Genomic DNA, 27,806 nt, shown 5'->3' with positions numbered 1-27,806 from the left:
TTATCTTGTGGAGACACAAAATGTCAGAGACAGGCTGCCCCCACCTCTCAGGGAGAAAGTATTCCAGGCCTCCGGCCAGACCTAGGAAGAAAGCCTAGGATTCTCAGGTGGATCCTGTGTTCACAAAGGGGGAGAGAGCATGCATATTGAATGCCCGCTCTGCCGGGCACTCTATGGGCATGATCTCCCATCATCCTTTTGATAGCCCAAGGAGACAGGTGTTGGAAATGTAAATGGACAATAATAGCTAGAAAGCAGGTCTGATTTAAAAGTCTGAACCACGTGGAACAGAGATGGCAAAACTGGGAGGACAGGAGGACAGGAAACAACCTTTCTTCATTACTCTGACCCCCACACCACTACTGGGCTTATCTCCATCCATAGAAGTCCCCCCACCCATCCTGCCTCAGGGCCTTTGCACTTACTGTCTCCACCCCTCCCCCAATGCACTTTATACAGTTGTTTCCTTCATATTCGGGCCCTGGAATGACTTAGTTTTGGAGCACCTGACAATCCAGCTGGCTCACGGAAAGACTGACTCCAGTAAGCTCCAGCACGTCCTGGGGGGAGCAAGACACACCTTGCCCCTTAATCTAGAAAGAAGGACAACTCTCTTATTTGTCCTGTTCTGACTGCCGCAACACCCCTCCTCCAGGAGGTGGCTCCATTTAACTGCTTTTTAAAAATGACATTGGTGGTGGGCCCGGCCCCGTGGCTTAGCGGTTAAGTGTGCAAGCTCTGCTGCCGGTGGCCCGGGTTCGGATCCCCGGCGCTCACCAATGCACCGCTTCTCCGGCCATGCTGAGGACGCATCCCACAAACAGCAAGTAGAAGGATGTGCAACTATGACATACAACTATCTACTGGGGCTTTGGGGAAAAAAAGGAGGAGGATTGGCAATAGATGTTAGCTCAGAGCCGGTCTTCCTCAGCAAAAGAAAAAAAAAAAAAGGAGGATTAGCATGGATGTTAGCTCAGGGATGATCTTCCTTACCAAAAAACAAAAAAAATAGCAGTGGTGGGAAAAGAAGCCTGTGAGTTCCCAACTTTGCGAAGAGCCTTGCTGGGTGTTCAGGAGTCTTAGGAGGTTAGTAATTATGTGAGGAGGAGCATCTGGAGAAAGTACCCCACCTACTCCAAGAAAAGCACAAAACCTCTTATTTGTCTGCTGATGCCTCAAATTCTACAACCACGACCAGATCACCAAGAGGGCTGGTTAATATGCATGGCTTACGTAGTTCTCTAGTAGACACTGTCCAGTTTAACCCTCTAAGCAATGAGAGATGATGCTGGTCGAGCTGGATCTGTAATTAATGAACTCAGCGTGATGAGCAAATTACCGGGCCCCTCCTACCCTCAGTTGGCTCACCTGTAGAAGGCCGGAGTGAGGATGGAAGAGAATGCATTTCACATTCTGACCTCAGGCCCAGCACACGGCAGGCGCTTGAGTAAAGGGCCATGATCATTGTTGCTAGTATCACTGGTTGCAAAGGTGTTATTATAAAACTCTTATTATCCATTATTTTCTGGTTATCAGACTTGGGATATGGAGATGGGGTCTCTTGTTTAGAAGCCTCAGTCTGTCTCTCCCAGCAATGCTCTTCTCAGCAGCCCAGGCCCTAGCCCTGTTCTAGGGAGGCATCTTTCAAGGATATGCTAGTTCCCTGGACAGAGATTCATTTTTGGAGGTGAGCAAAGGTAAGCAGAACCATTTCTTTTGACGAGGGTGGGGATTTTGCTGAGGAGGGCTGTATTTGTTACAAAAAAGGAGGCGATCCCAGAGTAACAACACTAGTTTCACTCTTAGACAAGTGCCAGCTGCAGCTGCTCAGGACTGCTGCCAGCCCCGGCTGGGGTTTGTGCTGAGAGACACACCGTCCCCGCAGCTGGGGAGGAGTTCCCAGGGCCGCAGGCTCCCGGGGGAACTGGAAGTGACGACCTGGGTTACAGTGAGCCCAAGAGATGAGATTAGGAAGAAAAAGCGGGACAAAGGCCAGAGGTAGGAGAGAGCCAGCCCCAGGGGAGGAGTGTTTCTGAGCACAGCCAGGGAGGATTGGTTATCTGATGGCTTCATGCCCGGCTGGGAGCCTTCCTCAGTCCTCCAAGGGGAGAGAGGAGCATGAAAGGGCTGCTGTCAGGGCGATAGGAAAACTCACTTCTGTGCCATTAGGGTTGTGTTCAGGCCACAGGCAGGTGATCAGGTGGAACAAAGGATGAGTAGGCTTCAGGAAAGGGGATCAGGTTCTTAGGATAAATGCCTTGGCACCCATGTGCCTTCCTCGCTACTGCCCGCACCGGGACAGGGCATCCCATAGGGATGAGGAGCCTCGCTGGAGCCCCAAGTCTTCTCCTTGGGGAAGTGTGCAGGATTTGGCTCCTTGGGGCATGAGAGGACTGAGGTCCCCACCCCACAATGGTTTCTGTTAGTGTGCAATCACGCTCTGTTTACATCTGCTCCCAGAATGAACCTCCACTCCTGAGCCTGTGCCCTGCCCTAGTCCAGCCTGGTCCTCCCACTGCCCAGCTGGGAGACATGGCCCTACTGGCTGCCTTTTGCTGGACATGGGAAGACATTTAGGGCACTGAGTGGTTGGCAGGGCTGGGGACTGTACCCCACATGCTGCAGAACCACACTCCCTTGCAGCTTCTGGCAGCCCATCACTGCGTGTGAGGCTGCTCATCATCTCTTGGCCTCCATAAGGTGCAGACCCCAGGGCTCAGCTCTTGGTGCACACCTCGTTCCTGCCTAAACTCACTCCCCTGGTGATCTCGCCAGTCTTGTGACTATAATCCCATCTCCGACCTGATGGCTCCTGAATGGCTCACTCCCTTACACTGCAGACCCAAACGCCCTCCTCCCTTCTTGTCCTCTCCACCACTGTTGTCCATCTCAAGCTCAACATGCCCCCAGTCAAGCTCCAGTGAAGCAAGAAAGACTTCGCCTCCACACCTGCCCCTCCTGCACCTTCTCCATCTTGGTTAGCAACAACTCCAACCTTCTGCTTGCTCAACCAAAAACTCTCGAATCACTCTTGACTCCCATCTTCTCTCTCCCCACATCTAATGCATCAGAAAATCCTGTTGGTTCCATTTTCGAAACACACCCAGAATCTGAACCTCCTCCTCACCTCCACTGCCACCACCTGGTGTAGGCCACCGTCAACTGCTGCCTGGGCTGTTGTAGGCGCCTCCTCCCTGGTCCCTCTGCTTCTGCCCCAGCAGAGGAAGGTTCCCCCTGGGCTTTGGGGACTGAAAGAGGGGCAGCAGAGGGGCATTGACCAGAGTGCTGGGGCCTCTGACACTGGACAAGTCATGGGATTCTCCACCCATGACACTGCCTGCTGTTGACTGCCGCCTTCGGCACGTGAAGGCCTGTCACCCAGGAGCCCCTCTGGGGCTCCTATACCACAGGTTGTGACACACTGACACTGGAGAACAGAGGAAGTTGGCAAAGTGCCTGTGAGTCCCTTGGCGGATGCCCGTCCTGGCAGGTGGGCCCACGTGAGTGCCCATGGCCCTTCCTCAAACACCATCTGTGCCAGAGACAGCACACCACCCACACCATCCCACCAAGTGCCCCCTGGTCTTGAGCTCTGAACTTCTCAGATTGCTCCATGTCCCTGCTTCCAGGTGGGACAGACTGGGGATCCCCCAACACCCACCCCTTGGGATCGTAACCTGAACATCACATTTTACCATCTGGGGCTCAACAAACTCCCGCCATGGAGAATCCTCAGCCCTGGCCTGTCCTCCAGGGTGGCACCTGGGAGCTGGGTTCACCCAGACAGCCCTCCCAGATTAGCCCTGGCATTCTCCAAGCTGTTGGCTCCATGTGCTCGTGAAAAGTGGGCCAGGAGCTCGTGCAGTGTCAGAATGTGCCTGGGAATCTGCAGCAGGGACAGGCAGGGGGACAGGGACAGAGGCAAGGAAGGGGAAGGACAGAGGGACAGGGAGACTGAGGCAAGGGGAGAGAGAGTGATGAAGCAAGTCAGAGACAGAGCAACAATGGAGAGAGGGAGAGAGAGACACCAAGTGGACGGAGAATGGTACTCGCAGCTCCCAGCACTCCCATGAGCAGGGCTGAGGACGGATACACACAGCACTTCTGCTCTCAGACTCTAACGTGGAGGCTCTTCCTGGGTCTTGTCTGGGCCAAGAGCCCAGAGCTTGAGGCTCTAAGCCGGCAGGAGGAAGGGCCTGGAGGTGGGCTCTGGACCAGGAGCTCCCCCTCGCCTTCCCACACTGCCTACTCTGTGGAGTTGGACAGGCCTGCGGTCCGCTGGGTCAGGGGCTGGCTCTAACCCCATTCTCCAGGCAGCCCAGACCTGGGGCCTGTTAGGGCCTGGGATCTCCCGGCCATGGCCCCCTGGTGCCCCCAGCTGTGGCTTCGTCCCAGATGGGGCCCTCACTGCCATGGCCCCCCAGCAGGCTCCCCAGGCATGCGCTCTCAAGGACAGGGCTAGGTGCCAGCTGGAACATGGGGTCAGTGAGGAAGGTCTCCAGAACTATCCCCTTGCAGTCAGTTTGGCCTCATAGTGCTTCAGCAGCTTGTCAAAGTCACTGTTCTGCTTGCAGTGGGCCAGGATCTGCAGGCTGTACTGGTGGCTGGAGACCAACTCCTGATAGAAATTGACCATGGGCAGCAGGATGTCCAATAGGTCTGCTCAGGAGATGCCCACAAGCCCTCGGTCACCCAGCCCCACCCACGGAGGTCAGGGCCAGGCTCAGACCTCCCACCCAGAGACACCCTTGCCTTTGGGGATGACTCTGGCACCACTGCCCTATCCAGGGCCAGATAGGTGGACCCAGGTATCAGGACAACATCAGAGTCACAGATCTTTATAGAGATGGGGCCCCGACTAGTCTGACTCCTGTGTATTGGAAGGTCGGAGAAGGCTGTTGTGGGTGCTGTGGTGTGCCTCGCTGCCTGAAGGGTCTGAAGGGCCACCCAGCTCCGGAGCTTTGGGGGGATTGGCTGAGGCCTCTGTGGTAAGTGAATTGCAGCTCCACATGCCCCTCGGCCCTTTCTCCCCCATGAGGCCTCCCTCCCAGAGTGCCCCGCCAGTGACAGATGTGACCCATCCGAGGTCATAACGTGAGTCAGTAGCTGGCTTGGAACCAGGTCTCCTGAGTCCCCCATTCCAGTGCTTCCCCCACATGACATGCCCTCCTGAGTCACGTCCCTTCAGCTGTCTGTCCATTCATCCACGTGTCCCTGTCCTTCCATGCCTCCCAAGGTTCAGCAACTTGGGTCTGCTGCTGGCCCGCTCTGTCCCAACCTCTTGGAACACAGTACCCTGCCTTCTAGCTCCCGAAAACCCAGCCAATCTCCCCAAACCTGCCCTTCAGTACTTGATTAGCAGGGATGGGTCCACTAAAACCTCTGCTTATAAACTCCATTGAAAAAGAAAAACATGCCTCCTTTGCGATAAACTCTAAGTGGGAGCTTACACAGGGCATTCCACTACCCAAGGGATGGCACCTTCAACCACACAACTACAGGAAGTGCAGACCTCGTCATTTTAGGGCTGCTTCCCATTGTGACCTTGGGGAAAAGCGGGTCTCTCCAACTTAGGGAAGTGAACAACAAAATGTCACACTCAGTGTGGGAGAGGCGCGATGCAGGGGTCCTGCTGTGCAGCCCTCGGGGCTGTCAGGACGGTGCAGCCAGCTCGGAGAGCAGTGACGCAGGGTGGACGGAGTGGGAACCTTGACCGTGCTTCTACCCATTGTTTTATCATTCTACTTTTGGAAATCTGTCCCAAGGAGACGCTCTCACATATGAACTTTTCAGATGCAGAGATGAGTGTTTCTAGTAACAAAAAGTTGCAACAACTTTAAGAGCCAAGGATGGGAGATCACTGCATGGATGATGGCATGCTCACAGGTACTGGAGCATCATACAGCCATCAAAAAGCATACTTTCAGCATGAGAAAACAATTGTGCTACAATCTTAAGTAAAAAAAAAAACACATTAAGATTCAAATTCAGTATTCATATGTGTGACATTATGTAAATAAAATGGGGGGAAAAACCCAAGATCTGTGCATAGAAAAATATTTGAAGAAAACACAACAAAGTGTTTACAGTGGTTATCTTTGGGAAACAGAACTATGGTTGATATAGCTTTTAACATTTTCTCCTTCTCTAGATTGTCAAATTTTCTCAAATGGGTTCATATATATTATTTTTAAAAGGGAAATGTAGTTAACAAACTAAAAATATATCGCTTCGTCCTAGAAAAACAGCTTTTGCCAACTTGTCTTTCCTCTTCTGCTCCCTCTGAGGGATTCTGCGGGTTTTTAAGGGCCCACTGTTACACTCAGGGAGGATGGAAGTGCCACCAGCCTGGAGGAGTGGGCCCTGGAGAGAGACTTCTCAGGTGGAGGCGGGGGCAGGAGGGGCTGGGGATCTCTGCCAGGGCTGCCTGCTCACCCAGGCCCCAGTGGGCCAGCTGGAGATGCAGGCCTTCAGGCCTTGGTAGAGACCTGGTGCAAACACACGGTGGCCTCACTGACAGAGGAGGCACAGGGTAAGCTCCGGCCACGGAGTTCCTGCCCCCCCAAGGGGACCTCGACCCCAAGTCCAGCAGAGCTGAGGGGACCAGGGAGAGGGCAGGGGCTGCCACCATCGGTCGGACTCTAGCAGAAAACACCTTTCTCAAGTGACACCTTATGTGAAAACCCCATCAGCGGGATGGACTATGTAAGTTGTGAGGCCCAGTGCAGAGAAATTATGCAGGACCCCTTCTTTAAAAAATGACAAAATTTCAAGATGGTGACAGCAGACCATTAAACCAAACACAGACTTTTGTAAACATGGGTCACACGCCCCAGAAGCTGGCAGAGGATGGGAGCTGCTCTTGTTGCCAGCCCTCCTGGCACCCTCAGTGCACACCTGCTGGGGTGACCCTAAGGGATCTTAGAGGAACTCAGGGCTCTGGAGAATTCAGAGGAAATGCCACTGATGATGTGAAAAGAGCTAGGGCTTGAGACCCACGCAGAGCAGGCTCAAATCCTCCTTATGCTGCTTCTCAGCTGTGTGACCTCCAGCAAGATGCCTAACATCTCTGAACGTCAGGTCTTTCCTGTAAAATATGAAGGTGAAATGAGGTCACCCCTGTATGTAATGGGATAATTTGAGGGCCTGGTGCAGAGAAGATGCTTAGTAAATGCTAGCTCTCCACCACCCCCTTTTGGGGACAACTTAGAAAAGGAAAAACACCCAGATTCTCCCAAGCACCTGCCCTGTCACCACCTAAAGAGCCCTGGGGAACATGCCTTCTCACTGGCAGCTTAGCACCAGGCTGGGTAATGGGTCTCTGAGCACCCCTGGCAGCCACATTTGCCATGGTTTCCCTCCCAACACCCTCTTCCCCGCCCATGCTACCCGGCCAGCCAGCTCCAGAACACAGCCCGAGTCTCCTCTCCCAGGATGAGCTGTAAGGATGCCAGAGAGACTTTTGCTACTTCCTGCAGCCCCCTCTCTTCCCAACTGTTCCTCCTCTGCTCCTGCTCATCACCCCCAGCTCCTACCACCCTGGAGACCTGGGAACCTCCCCAATGTGTTTGGGATTTGATCTGAATGACAGAATGGAAGCCAAAGGGACACTGTCGTACACCCTATTTGTGGACAGGCAAACAGGCTCAGAGAGAAAGAGTGAACCACCCTGGGAGTCAGGGCAGCCCCAGCCTAGAAGCCTGTCCCCCTCTCCCCGCCACGGTCTCTATCTTTCTCTGCCACATCAGATGCCCCTCCCTGGTCTCATTCTCCACGTGTGCTCTCTGCTCCCTCTCTCTGTGATGACCCAGCACTTTGGCTGTTGGAGGCCCCTGGTGTTGTCCTCCTTGGGGAGCTGTCACAGGGGGCTGTCCCCTCTCCCAGCAGTTTGTGCCCAGAGGGCAAACCCCCACCCTGGGGTCTCCACTTATGAGTACAATAAGAGCAGGGGGTGGAAGGTGATGAGTGAGTGCAGAGACACCCCTGAGCTGTGTGGTACACGTCCAAAGATAGTAGCTCAGGAAATCACAAACATACCACAGAGCCAGCTCACCTCCCTTTTCAGGGCATGTGGCATTGTCCCCTCAAGACCACTTGCTGAACTGCAGGATGAATGGGCTCTGACAATTGAGCGAATGGAGCACTTTGAAAGCAAAATGGGACAGTTACCCGCTCTCCACTTCCGGGTTGCTAAAACTACCCCTGCCTGTGCTTGAAGAGCTGCTGAAAATATCTAATGGAGAAATATTCAGGGCTGATGCAGGCTTTTCTATTTTTTCAATTCTCTAAGAACCTTGGCACATGAAATAATGGCTGTTCTTGGATCTGAACTCTAAAGAGCTAAGGAACTCACACACACACGCTTGTGGAGAGCTCAGAGACACGTGGATGCCCAGTCAGCACCCTCACTACCTTCATGTCAGCACTCCCATCCCAGTCTGCTCTCTTGGCCAGTTCTGGGATTTGCACGTGGTATTCTTTTCTCTTTAGGATGGCAGGGTGTGTGTGTGTGTGTATAAATCTAGTCTGTATGTTAAACTGATGGTGCTCTTCTCAGAGACATCTACAGGACACCTACTCCCCAGGGACCAGAGCAAAAACCAGATGCAGTCAGGTCAGGCTCTCTGCTCCTTGCAAAAGCAGCACCGGCAGTCTGGGAGCCTAATTTAAGGATCGGGCCAGGTGGGCAAAGCTCTGGAAATCTGTGAGCCTGGGGACCCTGCAGAAGCCTTGGGACACGGCCCACCTCTGCTACGAGCCAGTGTCAGGTTGGTGGCAGGAGCCCCAGCCCCACTGACATCACAGAGGCTGCCTTTCCCTTATCCTGCAGGTCCCTTCTGGGGATGCATTTGCTTTGGATCTGGGTTGGCTTGGCTAATGTCCAAGCCTGCTCAGTTGACCCTTGTCAACAATGGCCATGGAGAGTTGGGACTTTGGCTTATACCCCAACTCTCCGGCTAGAGTCTAGCTCTAGCTGTCCAACCTGACTCAATGCCTGGCATCTCAGCTGAGCCCTACCCACTTGCCACTTCACAGTCTGGCCTTCTTGGCCCATCACACTCGAACCCTCGTTTGCCACACCGCTTAGGGGCACTGCTCGTTGGCTCCTGCCCCACCCCACTCCCCTCTCTAGAGACAATGTTGTCTTTAATCCAGAATGCATTTAGTCAGTGCAGTCATTGATGGAGGAATTAGTCCATGGTTTTCTCTCTTTTGTTAGCAGTCAAGGTTTTGCTAAAGATCGCTATACTTCTTGCTTTTTAAACAGCTGCCACACAACTCAGTTCTCTCTCCTTCATTCTCGATTCCCTCTGACCTGTTCCAGGCCTAAGAGAAGCCTTTGTGCCAATCCTGTCAGCATGTCCTGATGGAGTCTCTGTGGTGGGCACCATGCTGGGCACGGGTGAGACACAGCCAAAGGTGGATAAGTCAGATCCCTTCCCTGGAGGAGCTTCCAGCCTAAGAAGGGGATCAGATACCCACAGAGGTGACTTATACTCCAACAAGGTGAGGCCAGAACAGAGGTGCACACCTCCTGCAGTGGGAGGGTCTCACCATGGAAGCCACAAGCGCTACCCAGAGGTTTAGCAGGACAAAAAAGGAGCCCAATTGGGCTGGCCCTGTGATGTAGTGGTTAAGTGCACACGCACTGCTGCTGGCAGCCTGGGGTTCACATCCCGGGCCTGCACCCATGCACTGCTTGTCAGGCTATGCTGTGGTGGCGTCCCATATAAAAGTGGAGGAAAATGGGCACAGATGTTAGCCCAGGGCCAATCTTCCTCAGCAAAAAGAGGAAGATTGGTGTGGATATTTGTTTAGGGCTGATCTTCCTCACACACACAAAAAGTAGCCCAGCAGGTGTGCTATAGGGTGGAAGGAATTGGAGTAGAGGGGATGGTGTGAACAAAGATGCAGAGTACAAGAGGGTGTTGAGTGCAGGGCAGCAGGGATGGGGATGGCAGGAGGAACATGGGAAACAGGACTCAAGGCACAGAGTGGGCCCTGCAGAGGGGCTGCCTGGGGAGGGGTCAAGGCGGCCCTCTCCATGACAAAGTTGGTTTGCAAACCTGATTCCTCGGCTACAGTTTTACCTTAAATCCTGAACTAAAGATCTCTGCAGTTTCTTGCAGAGTCAGCCTTCCAGGATTCTGAGTGCTTCCAAGCCAGGGAAATACCACGACCATCTCTAAACTCCTACCCTGCCTTCTAGGGTTGCTTGAGCCGTCCCAACTTACTCCCAATCATAAATGGGAGAAAAATAACTATTAAAACAATGAAATGGTGCCAAACTGAAGATTCTAAAGGAGCGGAAGATTCTTCTCAGAGGAGGATGCTCCCTTTGTTTTAGATGGTCCTTGGAGCTTTCTGGTTACAAAAGATGAGGTCCAAGAGGCCTGTTAGGTGGGAGAGAAGAGACTGAGCAGAGCTGGATAGTTTTGCTTAATACATTTTGCGCAGACTTTTGTTTAGGTGTCATCTCCCATTACCTCTAGGAAGAGATGGCTACGGGTGGGGGCTCTAGGGCTAGAGAATATAGAGGGAGTAGAGACAGGACCGATGTCCTCGAAGTGTCACCTGTGAACAGCCCGCTTAGAAGGGACTAATGCCTGGTTTAAAGCTCCGCTTTGCTGCCTTGAAATTCTTAAGAGCCCTGCACTTTCATTTTGCACTGGGCCCAGCAAAGTATTTAGCTGGTCCTGAAAAAAGGTATAGACAATCATATATTGTTAAATGATTAACCACCAGCTCTCTCAAATAAAAACTCTGACTGGTAGGACCGGCCGATTTCCATGGTGTAAACATTCCTATCTTGGCCCATTTTAAGCTACCGAAGGGTGAATAACAAGCTTGCAAGATTCTTGAAAATTTCACAACTAACTTGCAAGTTAGTATGAGCCAGCTCCAGCACATCACTGGACGGGGATGAGGGTCTTGGCAGATAAAGATATTATGAACATCCCCACCACCAACAAAATGGCAGTTGGGAGCATGTGGAGAGAGGCCAGTGTGAGGAGAGGAGGTCAGCAAGAAATCCCTGTAGCAGGAAAGGCTGAGTGACAGGAGGGCAAGGATGTCTTCTATTCACATTTAAGCTGTTTTCTGTTTCAGTACTGGAAAACCCCTCGACTGTATCTAAACCTTTCAGAAAGTCTGGTCCATACTTGGCTGGTGTCAGGGGCTTGGGGACTGAAGCGGGAGCCAGTGGGGTGTCATTAGGGCTTTCCTGGATACTCTGGTTCTCCTCCTGGGACAGGGCAAGACAGTACAGCCCTGGCCCCTGAAGTCCAGGTGTGGTCATGTGACTCACTTTGTCCAATGAAACGTGAACAGAGCTGTCAGGCACGATTTGCCATGATCCTTCCCCTGCCATGGGACTGGTGAATTTCCTGATGGTGGAGCCCCATCAGCCTGTGTCCCTGTCTCTGAGTGAGAATGTTGTGGAGCAGAACACACAATGGACACACACTGTGAGAGAGAAAACAATCTGTTGTTTTAAGTCACTGAGATTTGGAGGCTGTTTGTGATTGCAGCAGAATCTAGCTCCACCTGATGGACACGTGGAGTGACCACACGGGGGCAAGGAGCAGTCAAGACTGAGTGAAGACAGCCACTGTGAGAAGTGATACAAGAAGTCAGGAGAGCAGAATTGGAAACCAGACGTGGCCAGGAAAATGGAAGACCCTGAAAATCCTCAGGAATATGTGAGATGGGATTTGAGGAATTTTTCTGGCTATCAGGTGGACCATGAGAGCTTGAGGCCATCCAGGTGACACAGTGGTTCCTGGACATGCACCTTTTATATGCCCGTCTCCCCAGCAAGGAAGGAATCAGTTGTGGGGCAGGTATAGGCCAAGGATCTACAGCCAGGAAACCCAAGGTTAAGCCTGGATTCCATCGCTGGAAGTGACCTTGGAGTGACCTTGGATAAGTCCTTTCCTCTTCTGTGGACCTCAGAGTTCTCAGATCCCTCCCAGCTCTGACGTTCTAAGACGGTCTGTCTTTGTCATGGGCGTCACTCATCACTTACTTGGCTCCTTAGAGCCTCCTGCCTACCTGATGGCCTACTTCCTGGGAAATGGGCTCTGTTTCACCTTCCTGGAGACCCTACAGAACACACAGGTGCCCTCTGCCCTGCAGGATGTGTATGTGTGTGTGTGTGTGTGTGTGTGTGTGTGTGAGAGAGAGAGAGAGAGAAAGAGAGAGACTACAGCCAGAAAGATTTACCAAGCTGATCTTTCAAAGTCTTCTTTAAAGAAATCATTTGCCCTGGAGAGTAATGCACTCAGTTGGAAATGTTGCTCCAAATTCCCACCAAAAAGGCCTCTGCTGCCACACTGATACAAACACACACACATACACTTTCACTCAAAACTGACCAGCTTGGTGCTCTCCAGCACCAGAGAGGTCCCTGCCCTTTGCACCCACCACTTCTCTGCCCTATCAACCCCCGAAACCTTTCAAGGTCATATGCGACATGAACCCGCACCCTCTTTGGACATAAAGTGACTCATTTTCTACCTGGGTTCACACCACAAGCTCTATTATGGTGCCAGTCACACTTTACCACAATCAGACCTTAAGGATAGAAACTTCCATCTCTTTACTGCCTACCACACAGCCTGATGTCCATTCATTCATCAAGCCCCTACAGAGTACCTACTATGTGCGAGGCAGAAGGGACACAGTGATAAAGGACACTCCTGCCTTCAAGGAGGTCCCACCAGGCTGGGTGGGGGGACAGACACCTAAGGACCTGGCTCTGACGTGGCATGCTGAGGGTGGGAAAGCCGAAGGAGTAGGGGGCGTGGAACACATTCTGTGATGAGAGTCCCCAGAAAGAAGCATTCGAGCTTGGTAGGATTCCACCAGGCAAGAAAGCGTGGGGGTGGCACGAGCACTCCAAACAGAAGCCCCAGCATGTGCAAAGGCCTAGAGGTGCACCACTCATGACCAGGGACACTGGCTGGAGCTCTGAGTGATGGGGAAGAGGAGCCTGGGGAAGAGGATGAGGCAGTGGTCAGCTGATCTTAGGCAGTTAGTGAATGAGTGAATGAGTGAATGACACCCTTTATCATGAAGCCACTAATCTGGTGCTGGTCCCTAGACCTATTTCCTGGTCCCTAACAAGGACTCAATTTGGCTTCAGGGATATGTGTAGGGCTAGGATAGATCTCAGAATGAACCAGATGGTTTAGACATGGGACAATCCCTCATTCCAGGATCCATGTGAGAAGAGGCTACGAGTGGCAAGACTGGCAAGTAGACACTCAGACCTGGGTTCTAGTCCTGGCTCTGCAACCTCCCAGCTCTGTGAGCTTGGGCAGGTGACTTGAGTTCTCTGAACCTGCTTCATCTTTTGATCCCATGAAGATGGCTATGGGGACTGACTAAGGAAGCTTGTCTGACAGTGCCTGGTGCAGGGTAAAGGAGGTGTGTGGAATCTTAAACTTTTGTTCAAGCTCAAGTTCCAAGCTGATGTGACCATTAGTTCAGAGCTTGGCAGCAGCACCATTAGGTGGAATTGGAAACTTCGGATCTTTGAACATTCCAGGCAGAGCTGGCTTCAAGGGCGTGTGATGGGGTCCTATGCTCAGAAGGCCCCATGCTTGGGGTTTCAAGTTCGGCAGTTGCCACCCTGAAGTTCTTAATCATTTCTCTTTGAATTTGTGTTTCACGAGGAACATCTGATGGAACAATGGAGCACTCCCCAGGGGCGTGGAGCCTCAGCCCTCATGTGTTACTGGCTTCTGCTGCCTCCCTGGGATGATTTCTCAGCTGCTCGCTCCCCACACACCGGCACCCCAGAACCCATGACCTCGTCTACCCTCTGTCTGGGAGCAAATGGGTTTAGTCAGCCAGGAAGACTCACCTCCCACCGTGAGTCACTCTCCACCCTCTGCAGGGGTCTCAGGATAGGTGCAGAAAGGGTGAGTGCAGTGCACACCCGATGGTGTCTCAGGGCAGGGTGAGGACACAGTGTCTGGCACTAGGTGGGTGACTCAGCACAGGCATCTTGCCCACCCCTCATCTAGGTACCAAGTGTATCATGGCACAGAGGTTAGAGGAGGTTGGAGGTTGAAACTGGGGGGCCGCCTGTCTGCCATGGGTGGGTTGGTGGGCTGTGAGAAGGGGATGTCAACTTCCCTGACTCCACCCAGAGCCTTGCATATTTCCATTGCATCAGGCCCTACAAATCATGCATCCAACCCTCGTTAGAATCTATGTTTCCATTTTCCCCTCCTCAGCTCAGAGTCCACGGTCCGCGTGTGATGTGGCCAAATGGCTCTGAGCATCTGGTTTTCATGGTGAGATGAGGCGGGGAGAGGCAATCAGATCATTCGGTGCTGGGGTAGACAGCTGGTGAGGGGCGTCTAAGGGACAGAGAGCCAGTGCCTCCCAAGCTTTAATGTAAATGGCAATCGACTGGGATGTTGTGAAAGTGCAGATTCTGATTCTGGAGGTCTGGGCAGGGCCTGAGATTCTGCATTTCTAACATGCTCTTGCTTCATGGACCACAGTTTGAGTAGTGAAGTTCTAGAAGGCTTAACCTAGCAACAATGTGGCCTCCAGACTCATGCCCGGTAAGCCCCTGTAGGAGCTCTTACAACAGGCAGAGGGAATGAATCCTTGGAACTGAGCCAGGATCCCAGACTATGACGACCTACCAGGGACTCTGTGTCCCTGGACTCCAGCTGATAATGTGGGAATGCTTAGTCAATGTGGTCATCAGAAGAGTAACTAAAAACTCGCCCATAAATAACCTCACTCAATCCTCACAACCTGGCCAGGCAAGTATAAAAAGGCTGATTTATAGGTGAAAGAATGGAGGCACAGAGGATGGGGGGATGTACTCCAGGTTGCAACTGTCAAGTGGCAGAGGTAGGATCTGAACTCAGATCTAACTAAAGCCCTTCCCACTCTGCCAGCATCACTAAATTTAAGTTTGGAGGCTGGCCTAGCTGTGACTGGAAGATGCTCCCTCTGCCTGTCATGTGCCCCCTGGTCCTGCAGGAGCCTAGAGTGTGAGGGGTTGGGCCTGTGCCCTGGGCCCCCCGGCCAGCCTCCTCTGCACCCCTAGCCAGCAGTCACCTCTGCCTTCAGCCACTCGATATTGATCTCCCCATCCTCGATCTGCTGCCGTAACTGCTTGGCCACTGTCTTCTTGTCTCCACGATCTGCAGCAGGTGCAGGTACTTCTGCATCAGCGCTTCATGCTCCCTGGTCAGGGTCTGGTAGCTGTGGACAGACAGACGTGGTAAGACACTGCAGTCTTGTCCCCCAGAGATCCAAGCAGAAGTGGGGCTCCCCCACTGACTGCAATTAGAAGATCCTGACTCCCAGACATGGTGCACAGGGCCTTGACCTGGCTGCTGTGCTGTTACTGACTGCTCTGGCCCCTTCTCCAACTCCTCTCTCACACTCTGACCTCTGGTCCCTCTAACTGATCCTATTCTCTCCCCTCCCCCTCCAATCTACCCCCAGGCCTTTGTACAGGTTCACTCTCTTGTTAAGGGTAATGCATCTGGTGACTTTAAGTTAAAGTCAACTCTCAAATGGAAGAACAAAGCCCTGATGACCGCACATCTGTTTACAACATGATTCACTGAATATTTTGAGCCCACTGTTGAAACCTACCACTCAGAGAAAGAGATTCCTTTCAAAATATGACTGCTCACTGGCAAGTGCTGTGATTCCCATGGAGAGACTGATGCTGGTGTGTGCCCCCCTCCACACACACACAGGAGTTAGGAAAAGTCTTATGACTCACATAATAGAGGTCTCTGAGGAGAGCAGGGCCAGAATCACATGCAGGTCTGAAATGGCTTGAAGGAGCAAGGAAAGGAGCCTGGCCTGGGTTTTTATTGTGGTTGGGGGTTTTAAACAAAAAATATTCAATGAAATTTTTCAAAGATGGTAACGTATATTTTATTCAGAACCACTGTGATACGCAGAGACCAATGTGATGTGATTCACAATGGGGGAGAAATGAGATTGGGCTTGACTCTAAATGCAGCGTGGGCAAGTGGGATTTCACAGCCAGGCAGCATGGTGGGGGTAAAGGGATGGAAAATTACTAAGAGAAACTCAAGTGTTGGGGTTTCTGGCTAACGTGACCTAACAGGATTCTTACCAGAGACAGACCAGGGTGATCAGACACCACCTGAGGGATGGTGGAGGAGGAGGAGGAGCCTGAGCAGATCTCAAGTGAGATCAGACATTCCTGTGTGGGTTCTGGTTAAAGTGACTTTGCAAGGTTGTTGCTAAAACTGGATTTTATAAGGAAGTGCACAGACAGGCATACAAGAAGGTTCAGGGGCCTGACTAAATTTTGGTCAAAGCGAGAAATCTTTACCATGGCTGAGACCAGGGCAAGACTTCTGCACACAGACAGGGATTGTGTGGTTGGATCCAAAGCCAATGCCAGAGAACAGAGCCTCCGGACTTGTTCCTCAGCTTGTCCAGGCGTGGACACGAGAGAAAGAGGGAGAGGAGAGGCGTAAGTTGTCAGCATACATCAAAAAGTGCGGAGTCTGACCGCTCATTACAAGGACAAACATGCGTACAAAAATATGCATTCACAATGGCTTGTTTTTATAGAAAGAAACACCAACAGGACGGTCAAGAATGATCAGAACTGTGCACTGGGGGTGGCTGGAGGGGTTGTTGGCAGTGACTCTTCTGAGGTTAGACTTTTCTATCTTACAGATTTATCTAATAAAAACAGAGAAATTTACACATACCATGTTTTCCCATTTAATAGTTTTTCTTTAATTTTAACTTCTGTACATAGGAAACCATTCTAAGATTTAATTCCTTTAGCACACTAATGGTTACAAAAGAGTAACCTTACGAGATGACATTTTCATATCTCTCGCTAAGTAAAAGGACAAGCTGCATCCTAGTTTGTCCTCCACTGTGTCTCACATAGGCAGGATTTTCAGGAATCAGTGGCATATTATAATGCAAGAGGGGTTTGGGTTTACCTCCTTAAACATAGTGGGATTAGTTTGATTAATTTTCCTCACATCAATTAAAATAGAAATTCCATTGTTTTAGCTTTTTAAATCTCAATGTTCTCTAGGGACAAGCACATGCAAACACTGATGTAAAAATGAAAATGCACCTGAAAACTTCAACACATTCATTTCACATCTTGAGATTCTCTTGCCTAAAAACAAAAACTCTATTTAGTTCTACAATTTTCTTGCCTTACTGACATTATATCTCTCCATCAATTCACATTTTTAAGCCCAAGAAACTCAAAATGTTATTTTTCATACAGGAAATAAAATTACAAAGAGGTAAGGGAAACCAGAAATATAGGGCTGCGCTGTTCAATCGATACAGGAATCCAAAGGAAAGAAACACAAATATTGGGATCAGCACAGATAAGCAGCCTGCTTCCCACAGGACAGAAGGAAAGCCACATGCAGAAAGTTAAACACATTCTAAACTCCTGGTAGAGACAGAAGCCCTGGAGTGGGTCAGTCCCTGGTGCAGAAGGGTGGGGGCACCTGAGCAGCCACAGGATTGGACTCTGGGAGCTCACACACCCTCCTCTGCCTGGAGAGGAAGAGAAGGGCTCCCTCTCTCAGCTTCCACTCTCACAAGTGAGGAGATGCTCGACAGGATGCAGTTTAAGGTTGTGACTCAAATGAACCCTAAATTCATAAACTCTAATCCAGACACAGAACTCCTGACATTCACAGACTTTCTCAATGTGCACAAATTACACTCTCTGCGCCCTACACTGTGGGTGCTAAACTCCACCCTACGTGTAGACACAGGCCCAAGGGGAGCACAGGGACAACCTCAGGAAGGGAAGCAAACCCCTCCTCCTGTGCAGGTGCCTTCCCAGCTTTCCAGGGCTCTGTAGCTTCTCTCAGGAGAAAGCCTCCTTCTGCAGTGAGTATGAGCAGGGAGGACACCCAGGAAGAATGTGTAGGCCCTCAAGTACTTCTCTGTGCAGGCTCAAGGGGGTCTTAGCTTAGAGACCCTGACCCCAAGCCTCTGCTCCCAGTCACGTTGCTTTGGACCACAGTGACCTTGTAAATGGCAAACCCAGTGTTTGAAGAATCCAGCAAATTCACACAAACCTACACTTTAATGGAAAGGAGGGAAGAAAGTTGTAAAGCATTTTTCTAGTTCAAGAAAAGCCACATGTATTTATTACTTTCAGAAAATAATGTTAATTAACTTATTTCCGTGGCAAGACTTTTTTTTATAAACAATTAATCATATTTAACACTTGTTGTTCAATTGTAAGCCCTGGAATTTCATTTGAAAACACTGCATCCCAAAGAAAAGAACAGAACTAACAATATGACTACACACGCTCAGGTGAGGCAGAAAGGGGAACAAGAGTTTTTAACACATACAATGTAATACTAGAATTTTTTTTTTCTGAAATTTACCTATTTCTTGCGTCTTTGGAAATATTTTATACTGCTTTTCAAGCCCACTGATTAGATAAACTTTAACTTTTGAAAACCTGAGGCTCCACTAAGTGAGTAAATCTTTTCAAGTTGACAAACCCAGGGAGGGGCAATGCAAACAGGCCAGAACACCCAAGAAAGTTGGCACAGAGGAACCTCCACTCCAAGGCCTTCCCATAGGATGTCTGTGCAGGGAGGGAGCCTGGGAGGGACACAGGGACTTCATACCACAGATTCCAGGTGGCCATTCTCTGCTCTCCTCTCGTGGAAAAGAGCCACAGACAAAAATCTCACAGTCAACTCAGCCAAAACCAAACTCCTAACAGGTCCCCACCAAGAAGGACCTCCGCAAGTCTCCCCATCTGAGTCTCTTATTTCTTGACTCAGGCCATAAACTCAGCACTGACTTCAAGTCTTCCCTCCCCAGCCCCACCCCTCACCACTTCCCAACTGTACACAGTCCTACTGTCTCGATCTCCAAACACACCCAGAGTTCAACCTCCTCTCCCCACCCTGACCTACATCTCCAAGGCCTCTTGCCTGGCTTATTGCAACAGCACCCTAACTGGTCTCCTTGCCTCTGCCCCGGCCCCTCTGTGGTATGTTCTCAACAGAGCAGCCAGATTGAGTCTGCTAAACCTATGTCCAGCCATGTTACTCCTGCTCTCAAAACCTTCCAAATGGTCACCATCTCATTCAGAATAAATCAACGCCCGAGTCCTCATTATGACCAACAAGGGCCAACGATTGGGCCAAAGTCACAACTCTGCCTTCAGCTCCTGCTGCCCTCACTGGCTGTGCCCTGGCCACACTGGCCTCCTTGCTGCTCCCAGAGCAGGCCACTTGCTCTTCCTCCTGCACTGCTTTTGGGCCTTGTTCAAAACCTACCTCTGTGGTGAGATGTTTCCTGGCCCTCCTGGCCTCCAGCCTGGCACACATCACTCTCCTACATGAGCCACACCATTGGTGTCACATCTAGAACGTCACCCAGGGCATGCTTTTTGTGTTTTGTTCACTTCTCTGGCCCCAGGGTCTAGGACATTGCATGAACCAAACCTTGCGCTCAATAAGAAATGTAGCTTAATGAATGGATAACTATAAAAACTACCACGAGCTGCCTAACCCTTGGGCAAGGAAGGCCGAATCTCTAAGAACACCAGGGGCCAGGAGAGGCTGGTCCATTAATCAGCTCTAAAAGGACGCACAGCATCATGTTAGAAAGAAAACTCCCCACCACATCCTACAAATACCATACATGTTTTTATCAGCATCAACAGAGGCTTTCAAACCACACACCTTTTCTACTTTGAAGCAGCCTTCAGTGTCCCATTACCACGCATAACATGCCTTTTCCTAACTTTACCATGATGACTTTCATATCTAAGGTAATATGACTGATATTAAACTGTGTTTTCTACCTTACCCAAGTCTCTCCTGGGAATGGTCGTAGGTATGTAAGCGGTAATATCCTGAGAACAGATGGAGAAGTAAATAATTCTATTCCTTCCCCCACCATGTGGCCCCAGCAAACAGTGCATCACTGTCTGATTCTTTGTCTTTTTTAAACAAACGTCACCAGAAATACATCTGCTGAACATGCTCCTTTGGAAGTCAGGGCTACTGTTTCCTCCAGCCACCTCACGTTTAAGTGGCCTGATGCCACAAACCATTGAAATATTGCCTACTAGTCTACTGTACAGTTCCCAAACTGGGATTTCAGTAAACTTATGTTGCAGCTGCCAGTAAAAGAAAAAGGAGGCAAAAACAATGCCATCCATGATGACAGGTGGAATTAAACCAAATGGAAGTCTTCCTTGACAGAGGCAGGGTTACTTGAAAACAAATCACCCCTTACAAGGAATGAGGGAACTAAAATTGCTGTGGGAAGAAAAAGAGAGCCCATGTACAAATGCTTCCAAGGCAACTTGCAACAATCCAAAATATCTTGCCAGGAAGAATTAATGAACTGTCTCCTCTGGAGCAGAAGCATTCTAGTGATGGTGCTCAGGGCAAGCGACCCCAAGATGCACCATTCTGGCATGCGGATTATTTTGAGCTGAAGAAAATAAAGACTCAGAACACTCAGGAAGAACATTTGAGTTTCCTCTCCCAGGCTGCCTAAAGAATTTAACACAGAAGACCTGTTTCAGGAAGAAGCCAATATCATATGATGGTTGTAATCTAATGTAAAATAGATGTTGCAATAGGAAAGGCAGCAACAAGACCATTTTATCAAAATATCTGTCTGTCCCTGGCCACAGTCTCTATAGCTTGCCCAGAAAAGAGTGGTCAGACAAACATTTGCATTTCTGTCTCCATGTGAATTGTCTTCTTCCCCTCTGAAATCCCAAACCACTACCCCTCCAACACCCTCCACGCCTTTAGCTACAATACTTAAGCAAGCAGCTTAGACAGAATGACGAGCTGCTCATTTCTGAGTTTCTCCCATGTATACATGTTATTAAACTTGGTATTATTTTGTCCTGCTAACCTGCCTTTTCATTATTTGGCCAGCCATAAGAACCTTAAGGGAAAGGGCAGAGGAGGATTCTCCGTCCGGCCCAACACTAGCATTGACCAAAGCACCAATACCCCACCCCTGCCACCCAACACATTGTAGTAGGACCTCAATAAGTTAAGACCCGACGAGATGGATTATTTCTCTTTCTCATCACAGAAAAAGAAGTTGGAATGATCTATCTGTCAACAGAATCATGCGTGTGTTGTGAGCATTGGAGTAGGTTCCTCCACTCCAGCCTACAACATAACTTCAGAGGAGTTAGAGAGCTTCCACTTCTTAATTCCTGGAGGGGAAGGAAAAAGCCTCCCAAGAACCAGTGCCTCAGCCTCACTCAGTGCCCCACCTCCCCTCCCTGATGCCCCACTGCCCATCCCACCCCAGCTGCTGTGGGCCTGTCAGGCTGGTGCCCCAGCCCACCCGGCGCCACCACTTCCCTCCCCGATGCGCCAATGCCCCTGTCGCCAACCCTCCCCTCCCCGACACCCCACTGCCCATCCCGCCCCAGTGGCCATGGGCCTGTCTGGCCAGCGCCCCAGCCCTGCCCAGCGCTGCCCCTTCCCTCCCTGACCCCACACTGCCCCTCTCACCTCAGCAGCTGTGGGCCTGTCAGGCCCGTGCCCCAGCCTCGCCCTGTGCCCCTGCCTCCCCACCCCAATGCCCTGCTGCCTCTCCTGCCCTAGCGGCCGTGGGCCTGTCAAGCCGGCGCCTCAGCCCCGTCCAGTGCCACCCATCCCCTCACCGACGCCCCACTGCCATTCCCTCCCAAGCGGCCGTGTGCCTGTCAGGCCGGCACCCGAGCACCGAGAGCAGAGGAAAAGAGTGTCCAGACCTGCAGGGGCCAGGCTGTCAGATGCACCGGTCTCACTACAGAAGCTACGCCCACCCACTCTGCACGAGGACCAGCTCTGCCCTGCAGCCTCACTCCAAACTGCGCCGGCCAGTCCCAGCAGCCACGGGCCCAGGCAAGTGCAGCCTCCCAGGCCACCCTGCGTGGGCATGCCCTCACCCGCGTCCCTCTTTCTGCTGCCCCAGAGAATAAGCGCAGCGTGATGGGCAGCCGCTGGGCCCAATCTGGCGGAGCAACGCGGGAGGGGCCAGAAGTGGGCGGAACTGCGTCGTTCGCCATCTTGACATATGGCAATTCCCCTCCTGGAGGGCCAGCCACACTCTTGCTACCCCGCAATCTGCATCCTTCACTCAGAACACCGCAGCAGTGACCCATCGGGACAGCCGAACAAACGAGTTTGGGCAGCGCGAACCTGGGGTTGGTGTGTCAGCTGGCATTTTGCCAGGCCCGCAGGCACGGCCATCTTGCTTTACTGAGGATGGACTGGCATGCGCAGCCATCTTGCCGTCTTGCGAGGCCCGGGGACCAGCTCCCACGTGCTGCAGAGTGTTGCCACAAGCCCTTAACCTTGTGGTGGTCCTACTGTGGGGTGGCGAGAAGGGGGCCAGAGCCTGGTGGCACGACAGCCTGAGGCCCGGGATGGTGATCACTGCACTGCTGCGAACCGCTCCCACTGCCGGGCAACAAGGAGAAACTGCTGTCACCTTCCACAGGTAACTGGCCGCTGCCGCCTGGTCAGCCCCCCTCGAGGTTCAGCCTGAGGCAGGCAGCACTCTGTGCTCAGGCTCTCAGGGCCAGTCCAGCAGGTGAGTCAGTGCCGGGCACTGTGTGGCCTTGGTCTGTGCCACCGTCTCTGCTCTGAGTGCCTCAGACCACTGCAGCCTCCCCATGGCCACCAGCACCCACCTTATAGCCTCCACCACCCTCTCAGTCCCACCCCATGACCACACTTCCTCTCCAATGATTCGGGCTGAGGCCAACAATGTCGAGACAGGGTATTCTGGAAACGTTCTTCCTTAGGTCACTATCTTCTGGCATTTGCTGTGACTTTTCTGCTCTTTTGATGGCAGTTAGCCTGCCTTGATCTCTGTGATCAGGTATGTGGCTGAGCAAAAGAAGCTTGTACCTCTGGGATGGACGCACCTCCCAGATGCTCTGTTGCTAGACGGGTGTTGGCAGTGGAGGGAAAGGTGGCTCTGCACTGGAGTCATGGAGAGGCATCTGACAGCGGACTCTGCATTTGACAGCATCCTGGGTGGTGGAGGACATGGCCCACTCCTCACCTGGAGGCTTACCCTGGGGACTCGGGGAAGGGGTTCCTCTCTTCACTTCTTCCTTGGGCTCCCACAGCATGGTGAGGAGTTTGCCTGCCCCCTGGCCTGGCTCCCTTCATGAGGGCTTCTGGAATTCAGCCAGTTCAGCCAGTCCATTCCTGCGGACTCCGCACTGGAAGTCCCAAAACAGCGCACTGAACACATTTTACTTTGAAAATCTCCTGGCAGATCCTTTTGTTTTGCATTGCAGGTTCTTGTTGAATTTTGAAAGACCTGAATGCCACTTGTTGTCTGTAGAATTATTGAAGGTTTACAGTGGTTTGTTCTAAGTCGGAAGTTGTTACAATCTATCCAAAGAACTAGTAACATGAGCTTGTTTCAGAGGTCAGCCACCATGCTTTCTTGACAGTTCCTTCAGAGCCTGTGTCCCAAAAGTTTTGTTATTGTTTTTGGGAATGAGGCAAAGCACTGCAGAGAAGGTTGCTCTTGGCATGTGTCATTGTTTACCGTGGTCTGGGGGCAAAGGAGGTGGTGGTCCTTTGGTAACTAGTCACAAAGCATTGAGAAAGGTTAGAAGGTCATGTTGCTTGGAACTCCCTGAGGACCTAGTATCCACCTGGTCTGGTCCACAGCAGCCTCAGGGGGGCTAAATGACCTCAGGTGGAGCAGAAAGCCCTTGAGAGAGACCCCCAAAATCCCCATGTGCACAGTTTGGTCTAAATAGAGAATTTACCTTAATGTGAAGAAGAGATGATGAAGTGTCTTGGTCAGTACCTTGCAGGAGCTTGTTGCTTTGTACAGAGAACAGCTTTCCTCCTGGTAGGGGGAGGACAGGAGGAACAAGGAACCACAACCCTTGTGGCTGACCTTCTCCTGTCGGCAGTCCTGCATACCTCAGCTACTTGAGCAGAGCTGGGGCCAGGCGCCCTGCTGAGTGCCTGGGAGGCTCTGCTGTCCGACACCTGGCCTGGCTTTGAAATAGGGGGACCAACCCTCCCCGTTTTAGCACTGCATCCCATGGACAGCAGGAGGGTTGGGCAACCATGAGCTTCTAGGAACTATTTCTGAGGCTTCTTGAATCCTTTCCTGTTGTCTTGATGCCATGCTGTGCTATCTGCCCAAGTGTCTGTGTCCCTACAGGGCACTTACCACAGCCTGGAAGAGGTCCTAACCTTCCTTCCTTCTCCGCCCTACAGACAGTCAGCTCCTTAAAGTAGACAGTGGGTGTTTCATCTTTCTATTCCAGTAATAACTTGCAAGCAGAAGGTGTTCCTTAAATCTTTACTAAAGGTTTAAATGGGTAAAGTGGCTACAGGTGTGGGTGTTCCCAAAAACACTTGTTGTGTTTCTATAGTTGATTATTTTAGGGGTAGACATTTAATTCTTTCTTTCTAGTTACTTTTTCATTTATCCTTGCAGGCTCCACATAAAGGGCTCAAAACGTCTGGTTCAGTGGTTAAAAGCTGTTCACAGGGATGACTGGACCCCACTAAGCATTCTTTCATCTGTAGTGAACGTTTCACCAAAAAAAGCTCTTGGAAAGGCTGGATGGCCAGTACTACATGCTCAAGCCATGGCTGTGCCCTCCATCTTCCACCTGACTGAGAACGGGGGCTGAAGGCCGTGACTGCCCCAGGAGAAAGGACACCAGGAAGGCCACCGGGGTCCTGAGGAACATGCGAGTGAAGCAGATGGGAAAGGAGCTGCAGGTTCATCGTTGTCCTTGAGGGAAAACCTGAGCGCCCAGCAGGGCTGGGCTCCGCAAGTTGAAGCGAGCCACTGTGCAGGGTGAACCTGCACCCAGGGCTTCCCAGGAAGCCGCCAGTCAGGAGCAGGTGCGGAGTCTCTGGAAGGAACTCCAGGAGACAGTGTGGCCTCCACAGCGTCAGGCAGCCAGTGAGATGCAAACATGTCTGCTATAGATGCTGGCAATGAGACCCCCCTCTTCCCTGCCAGGGTCTCTTAGGTAAGAGTGGCATTTCCGTGGGTGACTTTATCCCTCAGGATCTGGGGTGTGCAGATTTATTGGCTGGCAACCTTCTTACACTTTCTTCTCACAGCACACTCAAGAAAGGCCATCTGTCCCCCGCGAGGCTGTTGACCGAAAGAGGTTGAAGAGAAATGTGGAGCCCAGCTGCAGAGGGACCAACCTTGAGCCTGACTAGGGCTTGGCCCAGAACCCCCAAGTTCATCATTCACAATGATGCCTCAGAAACCCTCCCAGAGCCCCTCCACCCTCCAACAGATGTCACCTTAAAGCCAGACACAGAAGCTGTGCAGGGCGAACACAGCGACACCAGCCCCACATCCCTCAGAAGGGTCATCCTGTCAGCACTGGGGGCCCAAGATCTCCTCGACTCGCTGCACTCCTACTGCTTCTGCTCCAGGGGGAACAGGAGCACGGGTGCCGCCTGCGGGAGCAGGTGGAGAAGAACGGCGAGCTGAAGAGGGGCAGCCACCGACAGCCAGGTGCACACTCTGCAGGAGGAGCTGGACGAGCTGAAGGGAGGGGGCTCCCTGCCTTAGCAGCCTGCCGCCCCCAGCCGAGGTCAGTCCCGGGGCTCGGGGCTCCCCCACTGCCTGCTCATCATGAGGGGTTTCCTGCTATGCAGCAGACGGCCCCTGAGCACTTCTGTGTACAGCATGCTTGCTGCTGTCTTGGGAGAAGGCTCTGCTGGTAGCCCCCCCTCGCAGACAGGGAGCCCAGGCTGCAGAGCTCACCCCGCCAGTTCTAGGGCGCTCGAGAGGCAGCGGTAGTTGTCAAGGTTTAGCCGCTGGGAAAGGAGGCATTGCAGGTCTGCTGGGAAAGCCAGATCTACACAATGAACGGTGCCTGGATCCTTGTTTTTCCACTTGAACAGGAGAAAATCAGCTTCAGTTGCATCCCTCACACAAATGTAAATTCCAATGAGTTAGGATCTAAATGTGAAATAAAATCGACATAGTAACTATTAGAAAAGTTATAGGAGACTCTTAAAGTCATGGGGAGGTTCTTTCCATTCGTGTTTTAATGAATATCCATGAACTGAAGTCATTTTGAACATTTTAATAATTTCTTTAAAATTTTAAACATCTTTTTGAGTAGAGTACTATCTCTTTTGTAAAAATTAAAACAGTACAGAAATATATAAGGTAAGAAGTAGTAAAAACTCCTATTTCTCATCTACCTCCCAACTTTTATTCCTTGTTGGTAGTAAAATTTGGTGTGTAATCTCCTCCACTGTTCCCTGTGCTTTACATGCACATTTCTCGACCTGTACGAATAGGTTGGATATATTTTTGGTGTGTTTCTTAGCTATGTTTCTGATTTTCCCACTCTCTTACAGTTTAGTAGTTGTAAACATTGGTTTCTAGATATTCCTTACATATTGAGTGTACCATCTTTTCCCTGTTATACATCCATGGAAAACATTTCCTTACCACATAGTTCTCTTAATCTGGATCAGTGCCTGTCTTCCCAGATGTCAGTAACACTTCAGGAGGGAAACGGCTCTATGTGACAGGCTGTTCAGGATCTCCAGGACCCCCAGGGCAACAACCATTAGGACAACACAAAACAAGAAACAAAACCCATCCTGCCTGTTTCCAGATGCATCCTGGTGGAAGGACAGCTCCAGTTGAGGACCGCTGGTGTCTTGGTCAGAGTTATCCGCTATGTTCTCCTATCACGTTAAAGCTGTTTCTGTAGTTTCTTGTACCTGATGGTACAGTTTGTTGCCTTTGTCTGTTCCTCTTGGTCAGACTGCGCAAGGTTTCTCACTGTTACAGGTCTTTCCGGAAAGCCAGCCCTCAACTCCATTGCTTAGGTCTGCATTGTTGTTCCTGCCTCGTGAATCCTCACTTCATTCTGCTGTTGTTGGTTTTATTGTGGTGTTATTCTGGCTCCTGGAGGGAAGTGCTCAGCTTCTTCATGTAGAGTTGATATTCCCTGATACCTGCAGTGGAGGCTGTGTCTCTTCTGTCCCTTAGTCTCCACGCCATGGATTTACCTCATGCTGCTCTCAGTGCTGCTCATTTCTAAAGAGTTTGTCCTGTCTGTCTGGATCCCCTCTGTAACATGAGAGATTTAGAAGGGTGTGGACAGATTTTCGAGTGGATAGGTTGGGGGAGGGGAGCCAATATTTTGTGATTATTTTTTACTTTTATTGCTTTAAGTTCCAGTAATATGGTCACTTATAGATTTCTGCTTTTTGGACTCCTTAGAGATTTCATTGTGGCTTAGCACACAGTCCATTGTGGTGACTGTTTCATTGTGGTTTGAGGAGAATGTTTCCTCTCCACTAGTTTCTTATGTTGTTGTCCCTCAGGCTGAGGCTAGGTCTAGCTTTTTTGTGTTTGTCAACAGATCTGTTTCCTAACTTACTGTATCACTTGACCTGTGGATTTCTAAGAGAGGTAAGGTAGATTTCCCTGTGATTGTGGAGGTGCCTGTGTCTTCTTGTTTGTCCAGTTTTGCTTTATGTTTCAAGACCATATTGTTAGGTGCGTAAGTGTTCCTGACAGTTATCAACACAGAAAACCACTGTTTATCCCATTTAAAGTCTTATTTCTTTATCACCTTTTTTTCAACCATGTTATATAACTTTATTTTATAACTATATTTTAACTCAACTTGAGAGCCTTCATGTTTTTCTAGAGCAATTTGATCCATTTACAATTGTGATTATTGATAAATTGGAATTTAAGTCTACTCTTTGATTTCATTTTTAATTTGTTAGGCTTTCTCA

General features: G+C 50.9%; 1 protein-coding gene across 2 annotated transcripts in view; it reads left to right on the top strand.

Moving 5' to 3' along the window:
* The first annotated feature begins 22,115 nt into the window (after positions 1 to 22,115).
* LOC131408219 (ral-GDS-related protein-like) overlaps positions 22,116 to 27,806 on the top strand; it is a 137,419-nt gene continuing 131,728 nt past the window's right edge. Inside the window, exons 1-2 of one of the 2 annotated variants that reach the window (XM_058544756.1) lie at positions 22,116 to 22,518; positions 24,499 to 25,627. The gene's annotated coding sequence lies outside the window, so the exon portion shown is untranslated. Of the gene's footprint in view, positions 22,519 to 24,255; positions 25,628 to 27,806 lie in introns of those variants that run through there. The other variant, XM_058544757.1, reaches the window with a different exon arrangement.

This window comes from Diceros bicornis, chromosome 7 (assembly GCF_020826845.1).
Source record: "Diceros bicornis minor isolate mBicDic1 chromosome 7, mDicBic1.mat.cur, whole genome shotgun sequence".
NCBI classification, from domain to species: domain Eukaryota; kingdom Metazoa; phylum Chordata; class Mammalia; order Perissodactyla; family Rhinocerotidae; genus Diceros; species Diceros bicornis.
Note: the sequence above shows the minus strand (reverse complement) of the source record. Positions and strands in the feature narration are given on the sequence as shown.